The 18,299-nt window shown below is 41.5% G+C and overlaps 1 long non-coding RNA gene across 1 annotated transcript; it reads right to left on the reverse strand.

Moving 5' to 3' along the window:
• Positions 1 to 3,181: 3,181 nt before the first annotated feature.
• Positions 3,182 to 17,043, reverse strand: LOC144581218 (uncharacterized). The gene is made up of 3 exons (XR_013531794.1): positions 14,877 to 17,043; positions 7,210 to 7,268; positions 3,182 to 6,275 (listed from the first exon to the last, which is right to left on the reverse strand). It is a non-coding gene; the product is annotated as an uncharacterized LOC144581218 (long non-coding RNA).
• Between the last annotated feature and the right edge of the window lie 1,256 nt (positions 17,044 to 18,299).

Below are 18,299 nucleotides of genomic sequence, written 5' to 3' on the forward strand. Positions count from 1 at the left end.
CAGGCCTTCCAGGCGCCAGTTGTGTGAGTTTTGGCCACCCAGAATTGTGTGAGTTTTTGTGCAAAACCCACGGCACTGGCTGAAACAGCCATGCTGAAAACTCGTGGCGCTTTTCAGCCTGGGAATCTAATGGTCAGTGGGTGGTAAAAACTGTAGGAGAGGAGCAGTATCTAAACTGGAGAGCTGGAGTGGATGGAAAAGCCCCCAACGGCCTCTGTTAGGTAGGGAGGGGGGGTCCTCCAGGGATTGCACTTCCCAGGTGAGGCAGTGCCCCACCCTGCCTCTACTCGCTGTTCCTGGGCTACACCCACTGTGCCACCAGTCCCATTGAGATGCACCTGGTACCTCATTTGGGAATGCAGAAATAACTCACCCTCTGCACCACTTTCATGGGGAACGGCATTCCAGAGCTGTTCCTATTTGGCCCATCTTGCTCCACCCCTTTCTTGTTCTTTTTATCCAGGCTTACAATCTCTAACTTTTTACATTTGAGACAGGGTCTCATTCTGTCACCCAGACTGAAGTGCAGTGGTGTTATCATAGCTCACTACAGCCTCGACCTCCTGGGCTCAAGTGATTCTCCCACCTCAGTCCACAGAGGAGCTGAACTAGAGTTGTGCATCACCACACTTGCCTAGAATTTTTTATATTTCTAGAGACAAGGTCTCACTATTTTGCCCGGGATCTTCTTGAACTCCTGGCCTCAAGGGAGCCACCTGCCTTGGCCTCCCAAAGTGCTGGAATTAGAGGGCTGGGATTAGAGGCATGAGTCACCGGGCCCAGCCAAACTCTGACTTGTAATAGACAAGTGTAAGCAGATTAACATGGAAATAGTTTACCTTAAAATTTCAGAATATTTTGATTTATCATATCTGTTTTTTATTGTTTTCCCTGTTTCTTCCCTTCCTTTAGACCAGTTTAACATTTTGTTCTACACCATTTCCATCTCCACTGTTGGCTTACTAGTTACATACCTTTGTCTTCTAGGGATTGCTCTAAGGATTACTATATATATCTCTAAGTCACAGTAAGCTTTCAAGTAATATTACACCACTACAAGTACAGTGCAATATCTTATTTCCCTTTCCTTCCTTCTGTTCTGTACACTTTCGTTGTCCTACATTTTAATTCTACACATGTGAAAAACCTCATATTACATCATCACTATTTGTGCTGTAAGCTGCCAATGACCTTTTAAAGAGATTAAATGTAAGAAAAGCATTCTGATTTAGCCACAATTTTATCACTTCCTCCTCTATTCAGTCCTTTCTGTGGTTCCAAATTTCGTTCTGATATAATTTTCAGTCTGCCTGAAGAACTTCCTTTAATGCATTTTGTAGGGCAGATCTGTTGACAATGAATAATGTCAGCTTTTTGCTTGTTTGCTTGCATGCTTAAAGCTTTTGTTTTACTTTTATGTATTGGAAATTGTTAGAATTGATTAGTGAATCCTTGGTTGTATAGCTTCTGAGAAGAAGTCTACTGCCCTTCTTAAGTTTGTTTTTCTGTATGTAACTTGTCTCTTGTTTTCCTTTCTCCTGGGCATTAGCATTGGTGTTTGAGCCAATCATGTCAGTAGCTGAGCTTGGTATCAGTTGTATTCTCTCCCCAACACACACACCAGGAGTGTTGAGAAACCATCAGGTGATGGTCGAGCAGCTGTTAATTTTTTCTCTAAAGTAATAAGTGGTCACAGCCGGCACTAGGGAAAGGCAGTCTCCCAGTAGATAGAAACCACCTGATACTGATCAGCAGCTTCCCAGTAAGATCTCAGGAGTGGGGAGAAGTAACCCCCGATTCTGGAAGTATGCCAACGTAGAAAACTCCAAGTCAAGTGCTTATGCCACGCATTTGGCCTTTTGAGTTGCCTACTTTGCCCTCTTTCAACTGTACTTTTCTTCCTTTCTCTTGTTTCCTTCCTCACTGCTCTAAAGCTTTCTAATAACCTTTCACTCCTGCTCTGAAACTTGCCTCAGTCTCTCCTTCTGCCTTTTGCCCCTCAGTAGAACTCTTTCTTGTAAGGAGGAAAGCATTGATGTTGCTACAGATCCATATGGATTTGCCACTGGTAACTCGGATACTTCCACCCCTTACAATCCTACTCCTGATGTGGCACTCAGCATGGCATACACAGCTGGGCCACCACAGACTCTCTCCCAGTGGGTGACTGCTGCTGCTCTTGGTGGAGGCAGGGGCTTCCCAGTTTTCCTGCTCAACCTCAGTCTTAGGCAAGTCCTTAATGCTTAACCCTCAGGGGCAGGACGTTCTCAGCATTCCTGTCAGCCTCCCATTGTGTTGGACGAATTCGTTCCTGTTTCACTGGGGTAACTTGTGTGGGAGTTTTGCTTTTCTTGTCCCAAAATATCAGACTTCTGCTTTATATCAGTGTGAGTTAGTGGGATAATCTGGGTTTCCTTCCCTATCTCCAGACTCAAACATCTTTCCTTCCATTTCTCCTTAGACTTTCGTTAGGGACTTATGTTGAGGGAATTTCCTGTCCCTCTTCAATGACTGGTGACATTGCTTCTGCAAGAGAAGATTTCAGTGGTGTATTTACACAATAGAATGTTATTCAGGAGTAAATAGGGATGAGATCCTGCCATTTTCCATAATATGGATGGATGTGGAGGCCATTCTGCCAAGTGAAATAAGCTAGATACAGAAAGAAAAATATTGCATGATCTCACTTATGTGTGCAATCAGAAAGAAAGTGGGGGAGAAAGAGAATAAGAGAGAGAGGGAAAGAAAGAGAAAGAAAGAATGAAAAGAAGGAAGAAAGAAGAGAGAAGAAGGAGAATGAGAGGGAGAAAAAGGTAGAGTATAGGGAGATAGAGAATAAATTGGTGATGAGCCGGGACAGGGGAAGATGGGGGAGGAAATGGGGAGAGGAAGGTCCAAGGATACAAAATCGCAGATATGTAGGATGAACAAGTCTAGAGATCTAGGATACAACAGGATGACTGTTTTTTTTTTTGTTGTTTGTTTCTTTTTTTATTGCATTTTAGGTTTTGGGGTACATGTGCAGAGCATGCAATATAGTTGCATAGGTACACACATGGCAGTGTGTTTTGTTTGCTTTCTCCCCTTCACCCACATTTGGCATTTCTCCCCAGGCTATCCCTCCCCACCTCCCCCTCCCACTGGCCCTCCCCTTTTCCCCCCAATAGACCCCAGTGTTTAGTACTCCCGTCTCTGTGTCCATGTGTTCTCATTTTTCATCACCCGCCTATGAGTGAGAATATGCGGTGTTTCATTTTCTGTTCTTGTGTCAGTTTGCTGAGAATGATGTTCTCCAGATTCATCCATGTCCCTACAAACGACACAATGACTGCTGTTTATGTATTATATTAGGCACTTTGGTTAAATAAGTAGAGGTTAGCTGTTCTTGTCACATAAAAGTCACTGTGAGATGATGCAGTAGGTTAATTTGCTTCACTACAGTAGCCATGTTACTATCTTTATGTATGCCAGAGCATCAAGTTGTTAACCTCAAATATACACAATGAAAATTATATTTTAGAAAAGGGACGAGATTTGGAAGCAATCAAGGTTTCCTGCCACTGAGGATGCCCGCAGGCCTCTGTGGATTCCCTCAGTCTTCCTCATGAATGCCAGATGGAAGTGTGCAGGAAAAGGTTGGCAAGTGAGTGTGGATTCCACTCGTGGAATGTGGAGACTTTCAGGGATTCCAGCTCACACAATTGCCTGAGTTTGGCCTTTATGAGTTTGTTCCATTTTGTTTCCTTCTTACCCCCTCCTACGACTGTCGCTTCTACCACACATGCTCTACCAGAGGTGACACAGTTTGTCTGTCTCATCTCTCCTTAGAGGGCCTAGTCACCCGTTTGTATCAGCTCCCATGGCTGCCTTCTTAGCTCAGCTAATTTATTTCTATTTTTACTTTTTGTAGAATCAGGGTCTCACTATGTTTCCAGGACTGGTCTCAAACCCCAGGCCTCCCAAAGTGCTGGGATTACAGGCATGGGCCACTGTGCTGGGGTTTTTGCTCAGTTTTTAATCAGGTTATCTGTTTTCTTACGGTTGAGTTCCTTACATATTTTGGACTTTCACCCCTTCTCACATGTATGGTTTGCAAGTATATTCTCTCATTCCATAGGTTGTCTTTGTACTGCTGCTTCTTTTGCTGTGCAGAAGTTTTCGAGTTTGAGATAACCTCGTTCATTTACTCTTGCTTTTGTTCACTGTGTTCTGGGTATCGTATCCAAAAAAATCATTGCCCAGACCAATCCCATGAAGTTATCACCCTATGTTTTCTTCTGGTCGTTTCATGGATTGGGGTCTTACATTATAAGATATTAATTCATTTTAAGTTGACTTTTGTATATGGTGAGAGATGAGGATGGATTCTAATTCCTCCCCATGTGGATACACCATTCTCCAAATGCCATTTATTAAAGGATGCCCTTCCCTCACTGTGTGTTCTTGGAACCTCTGTCAAAAACCACTTGACCATAAGTGCATGGATGTACTTCCGGGTTCTCTATTCTGTTCCATTGGACCATGTGTCTATTTTGGGGATGCCCCAGTACTTCAGTTCTTTTTCTGGATTCATATACTCCGATTTTGTTGTCCTTGCTCATCTCTGTCAGTTTTCATGTATTCCTTGGCTTTGCTCTGAATTCTGTCCTTTGGAGAATTGATCTATCATCATACATTTAGGTGTTAGGAGTCATGAGGAGGTAAAAGGATGCTCAATGCACTCTTTCCTCAAAGGGTATGCAATTTTTTTAAGGACACACATAAATTAATTGAAGCTTTTCTGTTTGGTTTTGAGACCATGTCTAGCTTTGTTGCCCAGGCTGGACTGCAGTGGTGTATTGCTACCTCACTGTAGCCTTGAGCTCCTGGACACAAGTGATCCTCTTATCTTGACCTCCCATGGGACTGGGATTACCAGTGTGAACCATCAAAACAAAACAAAAGAAAAACAAGTATGACCCTTCAAATCCAGCCCAGAGACCTGTATATTTATCACTGTAATCTTTTTAATTGCATAATTAAGTTTAATTTCGTCACAATTCTTTCAAGGGAATTGCGTCCGGAGAAGTTCATCCTTTTTAAAACTAAAATACTTATTAAAAAACGGATGCTGGCTGGGCACAGTGGCTCATGTCTGTAATCCCAGCACTTTGGGAGGCTGAGGCAGGCAGATCACTTGAGGTCAGGAGCTCTAGATCAGCCTGGCCAACGTGGTGACACCTCTTCTCTACTAAAACTACAAAAATTAGCCAGGTGTGGAGGTGGGTGCCTGCAATCCCAGCTATTTAGAAGGCTGAGACAGCTAGAATCACTTGAACCTGGGAGGCAGAGGTTGCAGTGAGCTGACTGCACCACTGAACTCCTGCCCCGGTGACCGAGTGAGACTCTATCTAAAAAAAAAAAGAAAGAAAGAAAGAAGATGGATGCTACAAAAATGAAAAAAAGGTTTAAGGCAGATTTAACAACTTGGATTTTAAAAGCACATGAGGAGATAGAGTCATCGTTTGCTCTGATGTGATTATTGTGCATTATATGCCGGTGTCAAAATATTTCATATGCCCATAAATATATACACCTACTCTATACTTGTAAAAATTAAAAATTAAAAAAGTAGACAATTTCCCCATGTTTGGCCTTTACGAATTTGTTACATTTCAGTTCAGAAAAAAAATCTGAAATAAATCAAAGTGAAGAAGGTAATTTTCACTTTTTGAGGGACAAAGTTTCTCTTAATTGTTAACTGCTTAGAGTTACATAATTTAGCCATTGCTAGTTGTATAATGTTTTTATTCCAATTTTAATTTCTAAAAATTTCATTAATTTTGTTATCCAGGGGGTCTGAGGTAGAAAAACAGAGGAGGGAACTGCTTTCATGTCTTAGGCGAGTGCCCACTAAGAGATGTGCTATAGGCTTTTAGTTCCTTCAAGATCATGTAGTAGCTAAACACAGAGAACCCATTAGCAGAAGAATCAATGTCACTGATGCTGCTTTCACAGAAAAAGGACTGGCTCCAGAGTCATGACCATAGACAGGACTAGGAGTTAATAAAAGAGCCAACCTAAGTAAGTTTTGGACCAAAAATCCCACAAAAATGGCCACTTTCTGAACCCGTAAATGATGTTAGATGAGGAAATATTTGGAAGAGGCAAAGGCAAATTTACAACTGACAGACTGCTAAACTGCTTCTCTGAGAAACCGAGTTATCCTTGGGCATTCACACTGACGGACTTTTGCTTCTTGTCTGATGACCGAACACCATGATTCTTTCCCTTTCCTGTAATGATGAAAGAAATAAAGATAAAGATGGTATTGATGTCAGGAAATACTATTAGAGCAAATATTGTAGCCTTCTTTCTCACACAGAAAGCAACATTCCAGTAATTTTATCCAAGAAAATATGAAAACTAGAGTCCTCTCTATCCACCCCTCCACAAATGATACCTAAAAAGGAAAATTGACATAATCAAATGTGATGTTAATAATGAGTGTCAACTTGATTGGATTGAAGGATGCAAATTATTGATCCTGTGTGTGTCTCTGAGGATGCTGCCCAAGGAGATTAACATTTGAGTAAGTGGGCTGGGAAAGGCAGACCCACCCTTAATCTGGATGGGTACCACCTAATCACTTGCCAGTACCACTGGAATACCTACAGCAGGCAGAAAACTATGAAAAGACTAGACCGACCTAGCCTTCCCACCTACATCTTTCTCCCATACTGGAACCTCCCTGCCCTTGAATATCCGACTCCAAGTTCTTCAGTTTTGGGACTCAAAATGGCTTTCCTTGCTCCTCTGCATGCAGACGGTGTGTTTTGGGACCTTGTGATCCTGTGATCTAATACTTAATAAACTCATATATATATATATATACACACACACACATATATATATATATATATATATATATATATATATATATATATAATGTCCTATTAGTTCTGACCCTCTAGAAAACCCCAACTACTATGCCAAGGAATTGTATTCAAGATAGTACACTGCTATTTATTCTATCAAAGATTTGCAATTGGATATTCTCTCTAAGGGAATTTAATATTGATTTTCTTGACGTGAAATAATATTTTTTCTGATAAAAAATAGTAGATACCTTTTATAGAAACCTGTAAAATATGGAATAGGAGACTAAACACTAACCACCACAGTTTCTCCAGTCTGAGGTAAACAATGTGCTGCACTTCTATCGAGTACCTTTTATAACTGATGCATCTCTTAAATCGTATCCATATGTCAACACATCACATTGTACTCTGTAAATACATATAATAGTTAGTTAAACAGGTTTTAAAGAAGAAAAAATAATGAGTCAACAACCTTGAAATAACATATACACAGAGAAAATAGTCCTTAAATAATATGTAGAGTTCACATTCTTTGCACAGACAAAAAACACCCTTGAAATGAAAAAACCTTTAAGTGGTATGGAAATAGCAAGATAAATAAATAATACAATAAAGTAAAAAATTCGTACTAAAACAATTCAAAGTACAAAGCTATGTAACAGTTATACACTCTAGTAATTTTAGAATGAAAAATAAGTCAAAATTGAGATTAAAATTTTCCCCATCAAAGTAGACAATACTTAATTTTTTTAAAAAAAGGAAAACAGTGAAGCTGATCCTGGAAAACATCATGTTGGTAGGGAAGTTGGATTCCTGTAATTCTTTCTCCCAGGCATGCACAACTACAAAGTAAAGTGACACTGGACTGTTGCGTGAGAGTGGAGTCCAGGAATCGAATGCCCTGCAATGATGTAATTTTCCAAAGCAGTCAATACGTCTTTAAAAGTTCCCAGATGAAGCAACATACCAGCCTCCCTCAGTTATGATTTGTATGTTGTGAGAAATGAGGGTCAAATTTCATTCATTTGCAGGTGGATGTACAATTTCCCCAATACAGTTTATTGAAGGCTGCCCTCCCCTCACTGTCTGTGCTTGGCACCTTTGTCAAAAACCAATAGAGTATAAGTGTGTGGATTTACCTCTGGGCTTAATGATTCTTCATTACTATTTTCTTTCCTGGTGCTGAGCATGTGGAATTTCACCATAACAAATAAACTCATGATAAGAAATCTAACGAATCTGACTTTCTCAGTTACACTCCACTCAAAAACACAAGAGTTTTGCCTGTTTGACTAGCACTTCCATTCCTGGTGAGGATCAGCAAGAGATGAGCTTCTGAGCTTCAGTGACTACCTCCTACCTTGCAGGGTAATTGGAAGAATGAAACAAATTATAGTGGCAATAGTAGTGAAGATAGAATTTAAATACGGCTGAGCTCAATGGCTCATGCTTGTAATCCCAGCACTTTGGGAGGCAGAGACAGAAGGATCGCTTGAGTACAGGAGTTCCAGATTTCGCCTGGGAAATATAGTGGGATGTCCCATCTCTAAAACAATAAGATAAAATAAACCATTAGCCTGGTGTGCTGTCACAGGCCTATACTGCCAGCTACTGGGGAGTGCGACATGGCAGGATCCTGGAGCGCAGGAGTTGCAGGCTGCAGTGATCCATGTTAACGTCACTGCACTCCAACCTGGGCAACAGAGTGAGACCCTGTCTGATAAATAAAAAACAGTATTGAGATAAAGCTAACAGGAATACGGTTATGGGCCAAATTGCATCTGCTCAAAATTCATAGGGTGAAGGCTTAACCCCTAGCGCCTCAGAATGTAACTGTATGTGACATAGGTGGGGTATTTAAAGAGGTAATTAAGTGAAACGGGATCATTAGAGTGGGGCCTACGGCAGTGTGCCTGGTGCCCTTATAAGAAGAGGAAATGGGGACACAGACATGTACAGAGGGAGGACTAAGGCAGACACAGGGAGAAAACAGCCGACTACAGGCAAGGAGGGAGGCCTTAGAAGAAACCAAATCTACTGACACCTGCATCTCAGAGGTGTAGCCTCCAGAATTGTGAGAAAATACATTTCTGTTGTTTAAGCCACCCAGTCAGTGGTAGTTCTTGATGGCAGCCTTAACAACCGACTAGAAATCGTTTCAGTGCCCCTCAGGAGGCAAGCATTATCATGTCTTTTTTATGAGCTAGCACTCCTGCTCCTCCTACTAATATAATGACCACATCATGATGCCTGTATCTGAGCAGCTGAGCAATGATGAGAAAACTTCAAAACCTTCTGAATTGTTTTACCTTAATTCCATAAACACCAGAGAATTTTCTCCCTTTCATGCTCTTCCTACTTCCACTGCTACAGTACTCACAAAATGCCAGAAAACCCTCCTCCACTTGAATGACTTCCCCTAATCCTAGTGATTCATTCAGAGGACATAAGTAATCTGCTGGAAGTCTCAGAGCTTCCCAAACCCAGTCTACCTGTGCCTGCCCTGGCATTCTCTGCTGCCCTCTGCATGTAGTGCTCCTGACTAAAGCCAGGCCCTCAACTCAGCTCAGGATCCTTTAACTCCTACTTTCCCAGGGGCTTTGACCCTGCAATGATCACTCCTGCCCCTGAACCATCAACGGCTCCCTCTGTACTGAATTATGCCCCAAACTAAGGTGGAATTATTCCCCAAGCTACAGGGGAACTCACCTTCTTCCCACGTGTCCCTCTGTAGCTACTAACACATTTATCTGCTGCCCTTCACATCAAAACTGCATGAAATTTACAATTCCAGTTCCTTGGAGCCCATTTTCCAAAATTTTCTAGAACCAGAACAGCCAAAACTATTCTGAACCATAGCTTTGGGGAACGTGCACTGCCTAATATCAAGAGTCACGTTAATTCTATAGTGATCAGGAGAATGTGGTATTGGGGGAGAATCAACAGATCTGAAGAGAATCCAACAATAGACTCACAGACGCGATATACAGGATTTTCAAAAAAGGTGCAAAGGCAATGGAGAAATGTTGTCTTTCAAGTAACTGCTTTGCTTTTCTCCAGCTTCCTGGCCACTACATCCACTGTCTTTTTATCCCCCGGGTCCTTTCCTGTGTTTGTCCTTTGCACTTCTGCAGCTCTTCTGTTCTTAAGTGTCTCTCTGCCTCACCACAGAGTGACAGCCCCCACAGCAAGTACCATGTGTTGTTGATTGGTCATCTCATTTCCAGGATCCCAGATATTTCCTGTAACATTGCAGGTATCAATTCAAAACAGTGCTCTGTTTGGGACTAATTATAGTTCGTGATGTGTTTCCAGGCACCAAACATATGGTCTTTGATTTTGTGCCAAGCACTCTAGGGTAATGGCTCTTCCACGGTGCCCTAGAGGTCCCACATGTCACCACATAGGGTATGTAGGCAAAGTTAGACTGCAGACTAACCTGAGCCTTGGCAGAATACCTTGAATCCCTTTGAAGCAAGGGCAGATAGGCACCATGGTGAGAGCTGCCACAGGTATATTCGCACCAGCTCCCTATATGATTGGAGGCCGACACGAGGCCATTCTTTATCCATTGTCCAAGTTTCAGAAAACAAAACAACAGGTCTTTCTACATGTTAGGGTACAGCTGTGGGGTAAAAAACTGCTCACTGCCTTAGGCTATGGCTGTGGGCTCCTCACAGGCAGAGAGACCCACCATCTGTGCTGCCACTGAGTACCTGCGATTCAGTGTTGTATTGTGGGACTAGGAACATGGTGCCTACACAATGCTGATCTTGCTTCTGCTGTGTCTGCAAGCAATCAACCACTTGGATCCATTTGGGCTCAGTGTCTCCTTATTGGCCAAATCTAGGAATATGTGACTTGGCAAACTAGCAACTGCAGTGGTGATCCTTGTGGCCCTGTTAGCCGTGACAGGGCGGCTTAGTGACTGCTTGAGCACTTGACACACTACTGTGTTGAGTTGTGCGGCATTGCATGGCCAGAATATCGATTTATTCTTCATGGCAGCACACACAGAAAACAAGTTCTCCGCATAGACTATTGACTTAGGTTTGGCCTTGTCATACCTCGGTTATTTGGAAACCCACAATAGAATCAATGCCAAGTCTGACACCAGCTACACTGTTAATTCGTTAACATATTTATTTAAATCAAATCATTTTATGAAGTCAAATGCATTTTAGACGGTAACTCGACATTCCAACTTGAAATTCAACAGCAGTTACCACATACTAGAGATGTAGTTTTAAAGAAATATGAAATGAAAAAGTCTGAAATTTTAAAGGAAAAAAGGAAATCTAAATAGTAAACCAAATGTATCTGCAGAGCAATGCCGACTTGGTATGTTATTTCATTGATTCTTCTTAGCAAGTATGTAGGGTAAATACTGTAATTTTGACTTTAGACATGAGGAAACAGTCCCAAAGGTTGCCAGTAATTTGCCCACCATCTCAAGGCCAGTGTGTGAGAGGCAGGATGGAAACCCATGGCTATTTCATGCCGTAGCCTATAAAGAGACAGTGTAGGTAGGACCCAAGTCACCTTGCTTCAGCAAGTTGTCCTGGTTTCTTTTCCCTTTCTTCTACCTATGCCCTAATTCCTCCATCCAGTTCTACAGCCTAGGGACTTCTCACATATTTTGTAGCAAATTGAATATCCTAACAAAGGAAGCAGATGAAGAGACACACAAGGTGAGGTATGGGGGAAGGGTCAGGGAGCTTCCATGCCCTCTATGGGCATGCTACCCACCATGTGTTCAACTAGTGGGAAGCTCTCTGAAACCTGTCCTTTTCTGTTTTCATGGAGGTTTTCATTATGTAGGTGTGATTGGTTAAACTGTTGGCCTGCCATTGGTGAACAACTTAACCTTCAGCCCTTCTCCCTTCCCTGAAGGTTGGGGGTGGGGCTGAAAGGCCCAACGCTCTTTTTCTCCAACCTAGAGTCTCCATTTCAAAAACAAATAACCTCCTCCTTGGCCTTGAGCCCAAGAGGAACCACCTTAGCGTCCAGAGTAGCTGGGACTACAGCAACACACATACATGCATACAGTCATGCATTTAATCCTTTTTTTTTTTAAGGGGGTCTCTTTGTGTTGCCCAGGCTGGTTTCAACTCCTATGTTCAAGCAATCCTTCTGCCTCAGCATCCCAAAGTGCTGGGATTAGAGGCTTGGGCTGCCACATCAAGCCACAGTTTTCAATAGTATCAAATACCTGGCAATTACATGAACAAAAGATGTGCAAGACTCTGTTGGGAAGGACAGCAAAGTTTTAGTTTTACACGAGGGACAAAAGCCAGAAGCCTAAGAGTCCCCCTTTTGCTTACATTCAGGTAGGCTTCAGTACAGACTTTGATGATAGACGTCCAAGCGTATGCATTAAAGATATTTCTGAAGCACACCGTGCTTTCTAGAGCTACAAGGAAACCGAAAGATAGTCCAAGGCCCGAACACGTTGTGCATAGTTTTACTCAAAATATCACCACCACACAAAATATCTAAGAAACTAACGGAATTTGCAAACAACGTGTAATTTTTTTTGTAAACTCGCTTTTAATGTTTTGGCTTCAAACTCTGGTCTGGATGCTTAGTAAGCTCCTGGAAATAGCCTGAAAAGCATCTTTGGAGAAATCAGTTAATGTCCCATTAGGAACTTCATGCCATATGATGAAAGCCTTGTTTGAATAAAGGAAGAGTGAAGGGGTAGACATTTTGAAGCTGTCATGCCTGGGAGACCATGGATTTCACCATAATATGAAGAAGCATCCGAAGCTGTTGTCTATTTATGAAAAATATGTGTACTCACAGCCTTTAACACTAATCCCCCCAACTACTACAGAGCTGGATCCCGGGATCCCTTAACAACTGTTCTGCTCTGGATACTTTTTGGGGAAAGGTGCAGGCTCATGCTAACGTTAATTTTTGTTTTCTCCTGCAGGCAGGTAGAGATAGGACTCTGTCACTGCCAAAGAGCTTTGCATAGGCCAGAAATCCTGAATGTTTGAATTGCTGTTTCCTCTAAGTGGGAGGAAACTTATCAGCTTCCTGGGCTGGAGCAAAGCCGCAGACCAACCTTAAGTCTTAGATTTAAAAAGGGGGTAAAAATAGCCACATGCATTGGCTCACACCAGTAATCCCAGCATTTTTGGAGTCTGAGGCAGGAGCAACACTTGAGGCCAGCAGTTCAAGACCAGCCTTGGCAACATAGAGAGACCCTTGCTCTACACAATTTAAAGTCATCTGGGCATGGTGGCACGTGCCTGTAGTCCCATCTACTCAGGAAGGTAGGGCAGGAGGATGGATCACTTTAGCTCAGGATTTGGATGTTATGGTGAGCTGTGAGTCCTCCAGTGTACTCCAGCCTGGGCAACAGAGACAAACCCTATCTGAAAGGGGGGAGGGGCATGTGATAACACATTCCAGCCTCCTCCTCAGCTGGGCTGCCACTGCTGCAGCCCCCTTCCAACATTTGAGCCAGGATCTCTGTTGGACACAGTGCTTTAAATCTTTGCATGCTGAATTTACTGCTAGGAGTTTGATGGAAATTTCAACGAGATAGATGCAATCAGGGAACGTTTTAAACTGGCCTTGCCTTTTGTGGCTGTTAACTGTGGATGTATGATATTGATGGAAGGGGTCAGCAGTTTGACTACTTAATGCGGCAGCTACGAGTAAGGGGTTCATCTTTTCCATGCTTCTCACTGGATAAGTGATAGAGACAAAAGGGATGGAGGTTATGTAACCTGATTTTACAATTTTTCCAAATTCAGGATTTCATCCTGACCATTTCTTAAACATGATGAAACTTTTCACTAAATTTATATTATCAGGTGTTTTTCTGAAAATGCTTTTGTCCCTTCGGCATACCACCCTTCCAGGAAAAAAAAAAAAAAAAAAGGCCTGGAGGAAAAACTCAGGACAATTAAAGAGATAAAAACTTTTCATCACAAAATACTTGATGCTGTTTTCAAACAGTTGGAGGAAACAGAAAACCTGGCACATGAGGAGAGGCAAGGGAGGGAAGGATGACATCGGTTTTTCCTGCTTTTCAAAACTGTTCCTAGAAACTCTTCACTTTTCCTCAAGAAATACACCCCATGCAAGCTTTCCAACCTGTTGTGAGCCAGTGTTGAAATCACACCGACCACTGAGCCCACAGTCACCTTGCAGGTATTCAGGGAAATGAATTACCAGTCGAGAGGTTTAAATGTGCAATAACACAACCTAAAAAATAAAAATAAAAAAGGTAGAGTGTGATACGATTGAGTCTACAGAAGTAGTTAAGTTAATTGTACATACAGTAGGAAACCCAGAACCAGAGAAGGGAGTGTTTAATGAAAGCACGTACAAAAATTGGCCGAGATGGGGAAATGACTGGAGCTCATGTGTTTGAATGCAGCCTGAGCAACACAGTAACACCCCACATCTGGAAAAAGAATTAAATACATTAGGCGTATTAATAATACATAAAGTGATAGGGTGCATTTAATTATATATTATTTCAAAAATACATGAGGGAAACACCCATACATGCGAAAGAAGATACAAACACATCTGCACATACAACAGAAGACTTCAACATTCCTCCCAGCAATTGGTAGAAAAAGTGTACAACAAAATCAGGATGCATGTATGCAGAAGGCTTGAACAACTGTATCAACCAACTTGGCCTAAGGGATATTTACAGAACAGCAGAATATACATTCTCCACAAGTACACATGGACTGTGCGCCAAGATAGACCATATTCTGGGCCAAATAAACAAATCTCAACAAGCTCTACAGGAACGAAATGTTATAAAACATATTTGGTGACCACAAAGAATTGAAACAGAAATCAGCTGTAGAAAGATATCTGGAATCCATTAAATATTGGAAATTTAAACAGCGCTTTTAAGTAATGCAGGGATGAAAGAAGAAATTGTAGGGAAAACTTTAAAATGAAAACAGCATGTCAAGAAATTCAAGATGACACCCTAAAGCAGTACAAAGAGGATAATGTATAGCATTCAGTACTTACATCAGAAAGGAAGAAATGTCTCAAGTCTTTTTTCCTCTCCTTCTCTTAATTTTTTCTAAAAAAAAAAAAAAGAAGCTCAGCTTTGCCAACGTGCCCTCTGTGCCCAGTGTATAGGATTAGAAACCTATACACTGAATCCGGTACCACCACCATTTTATACTACAATGCTTTATAACTTAAAAGGAAAAAAAGAACTTTCAATAACCCACCTCACTTGAGTATCATAAATAAGTCTGTGTGTCACAGTAGGTTTCTGATTACTTTCAATTTACAAATGATCAGAAATAATTTTTTTCAGTGAAACTATGTCAGAGTTGTGGTTTGAAACCCAATCTAGATTTTGTATCCTTTCCACTACCTATGCTTTAGGGAAACCCTATAAGAAAAAAAAAAAAAAAAGACAAAAGAAATTATATGCACTAAAACCCACAAAGAAATGAAACAAAATGTTTTTACTCAGATAAATCTCACATTTATGGAGATTTCACTGGATAATTCCGTGAAACATTTGTGGAAGAAGTAACATCCATTCTACACAAATTCTTTACGATAATTGAAAAGAGATCACACTTTCAAAGCATTTCACAGAGCCCGCATCGGCCTGGTATCAAAACCAGACAAACATTATAAGAAAATAACATGACAGACTAATATAACTCATGTTCATAAAAGCATAGGTGTATGTTTATGCTATAATTATAGCAGTTTAAAGCTAGGAATATATTAAAACTTTGCAACATCACAGCCAAGTGAGATTTACCCCATGACTTGAACATATATATGTCAGTTTACCAGAGTGATATGGTACAAAATAAGTATGGAAAACTCAATGCAATCCTTATATATCAGCAACAAACAATTGAAAATTGAAAATCAATACCACTCACTATAACAGCAAAAAAAAAAAAAAACCCATGAAATATTTAGTGGTAAAATTTAACCAAATACGTGCACGACATTTACTCAGAAACCTAAAAAACACTGCTGTGAAATATTAAAGCTGGCTGAAATTGATGGAGATATATACCACGTTTATGGATTGCAACACTCAAGATTGTGAATATGTCAGTTTCTCCCAAATGAACTATACACTCAGTGTAAACACAATCAAATCCATGCAGCCTTTTGTTCCTATAAATTGGCAAGCTGACCTCAAAATCTATAAGGAAAAGCAAAGGGACTAGAACAGTCTAACAACTTTACAAAGAACAAAGAATGTTGGAGGACTCATTACCTGTTTCCAATACATATTTTATAACTGTGGTAATCAGGACACTGTGATATTGGCATAAGAAAAGAAATAAGCATCCAAAACTAAACCCATGTAGTCATGTTAAATTGATTTTTTCCGTAAAGTCCCAAGATAATTTAGTGAGAAAGGATGTGGTATTCAGAGAGTGATGGTGGAACAATTAGACATTGACATGCAAACAAATGAAACTCAGCCTTTATCTCACACCATATATAAAAGTTAACTCAAAATGCATCTCAGAACTTAAAGTAAAGGCTAATGTTATGACACCTCTAGAAGGCAATGTAGGAGAATCCATGTCATCGTGTCAACAAAGGCAGATAGGTACAAAAAGCAGAAATTATGAAACAGAAAATTCATAAACTTTTAAATTGTTATATACTTATGTTCTATCCTTATCCAGTCATTAGTTACTTTTCCAAGCATTATACAAATCACATGAAGAGGTCATCAGAGTTCTGATTTCCTAGAGAAATTTCCGTTCAAATTTTTCATACCAGCTCACGATGATGAAACACCAGCATTACATTTAGGCTCCACAATACCCTGTAAGGAGAGCTGAATATTCATTATGCTAATAAAATAAGTCCTCCACCTGCCCCACACACTCAGTCCTTGAGTCCCTGAAGAAATGAAGTGAGAATCCAAAGATCATCCAATGGGTCAAAGGTAGTCGTGACATTGTATCTCTACAATGTGCTCCAGGGAAATGTGGGAGCAGTAACAATATTAACGGCAAAACGGTAACAGCTGGAATTGATTCGAAACTGACCATATGCCAGGGACTGTCCTGACAACTGTGCATGTCTTCACACAGTCAGTGCTCTAAACTGCCCCAAGAAGTAGATGAATTTGCTAGCAGTATTTCCATGGGACTAATGGAGAAGGGCGTCACAGAGATGTCAAGTAACTTTCTCAGTGTCGCCCAGCAGTGGTGGAGCCACAGGTCAGAGGCATCATGAAAAACTCTACTGTGCTGCATAATTGTGTAATCAAGGGTAAGAGCCAAATGCTATTGCAAAATATTTGGAATTTTGCAGCATGAGACTGCACAGGCAAGAGACACTTGATTTCTTCAGTAATATTTAAGAGATGAAGACTTGAAAGGATTGGCCTGGGTATTGTTTGGAGACGGTGCCCTGAGTGCATCATTATTATAACAGGCAGCATGTCAGTGTCAGTCTCCTCACCTGAAGGTCTTGGGTCCGTACATCACAGAACACACCAAACCTGTCCCTTCTACAGCTTCACAAAGGAGAAAGAAACTGTGTAGCAGGGAAAGGAGACTATTCCCCTCCTCTACTAGTTCTCAGACATGTTTCCATGAAAGTTGGAACCCAGGATCCTTTAAAAGTGAAGATTCCACGATTCACACCCTGTGAATCTCATGTAGCATGGGAAGAATGGTGCCCTAGGATCTGGGAACTTACTGGCCAGCCCACGGAACTTTCAGAAGCCTTATTGAATCCCTTAGGTAGCAGGACTGTCTGCAGTATACCCACTCTTCCCAGGACAGACATGAGGTTGACAAGAGTGATATCAGACCACACAAGAACACAGGTAATGACGAACTAGTGTGAGACTCACCGTAAGTGTAGGGCAGAGGGACTTTTGAGAAGGCCTCACAACTCCATCTGGCCTTTCTCCCTGAAGGCGTCAATGTATCTCAAGTCCCTTCTCTTCATGGGTGGTGAATGGAGGGAATGTCAGAAAATAACCTTTTAGATCCCAAAATAGCATGGGCTCCTCTCAGAGACCATTGAACACACAGGATGAGAGGTGATACCAGCTATTCTGCTCCTCCCACAAGCCCTGGATTCTTCCTGACACCATCATGTCCTTCCACAGGAGCTTAGAGCAATGCCGGGACATAGAGCCAATGTCTTGCCTTCACTGACAGACACCTGCCCCTTGCCTACGAAGGTGATCTCCTGTCTCCTCCTTTCAGCTGCCCTTCTTCTGATGGCGTCGGTGATCCCACAGCAGACAGCTGTCCCTGGTAGCCTGAGGACCTAGCCTGGCCCCTTCCTCCTGTGTCCTATCCTGGAGAGGGCTGTCTTCGCTGAGAAAGGCACCAGTCCCAGGATCTCAGAGCCATGAGTACCATAGAAACATCCTGACCATCAATGTCCCATGGCAGTGACTGGCCTTTGAAATGAAGCTTCACCACA

The sequence above is a fragment of the Callithrix jacchus genome, chromosome X (assembly GCF_049354715.1).
Source record: "Callithrix jacchus isolate 240 chromosome X, calJac240_pri, whole genome shotgun sequence".
In the NCBI taxonomy this organism is placed as follows: domain Eukaryota; kingdom Metazoa; phylum Chordata; class Mammalia; order Primates; family Cebidae; genus Callithrix; species Callithrix jacchus.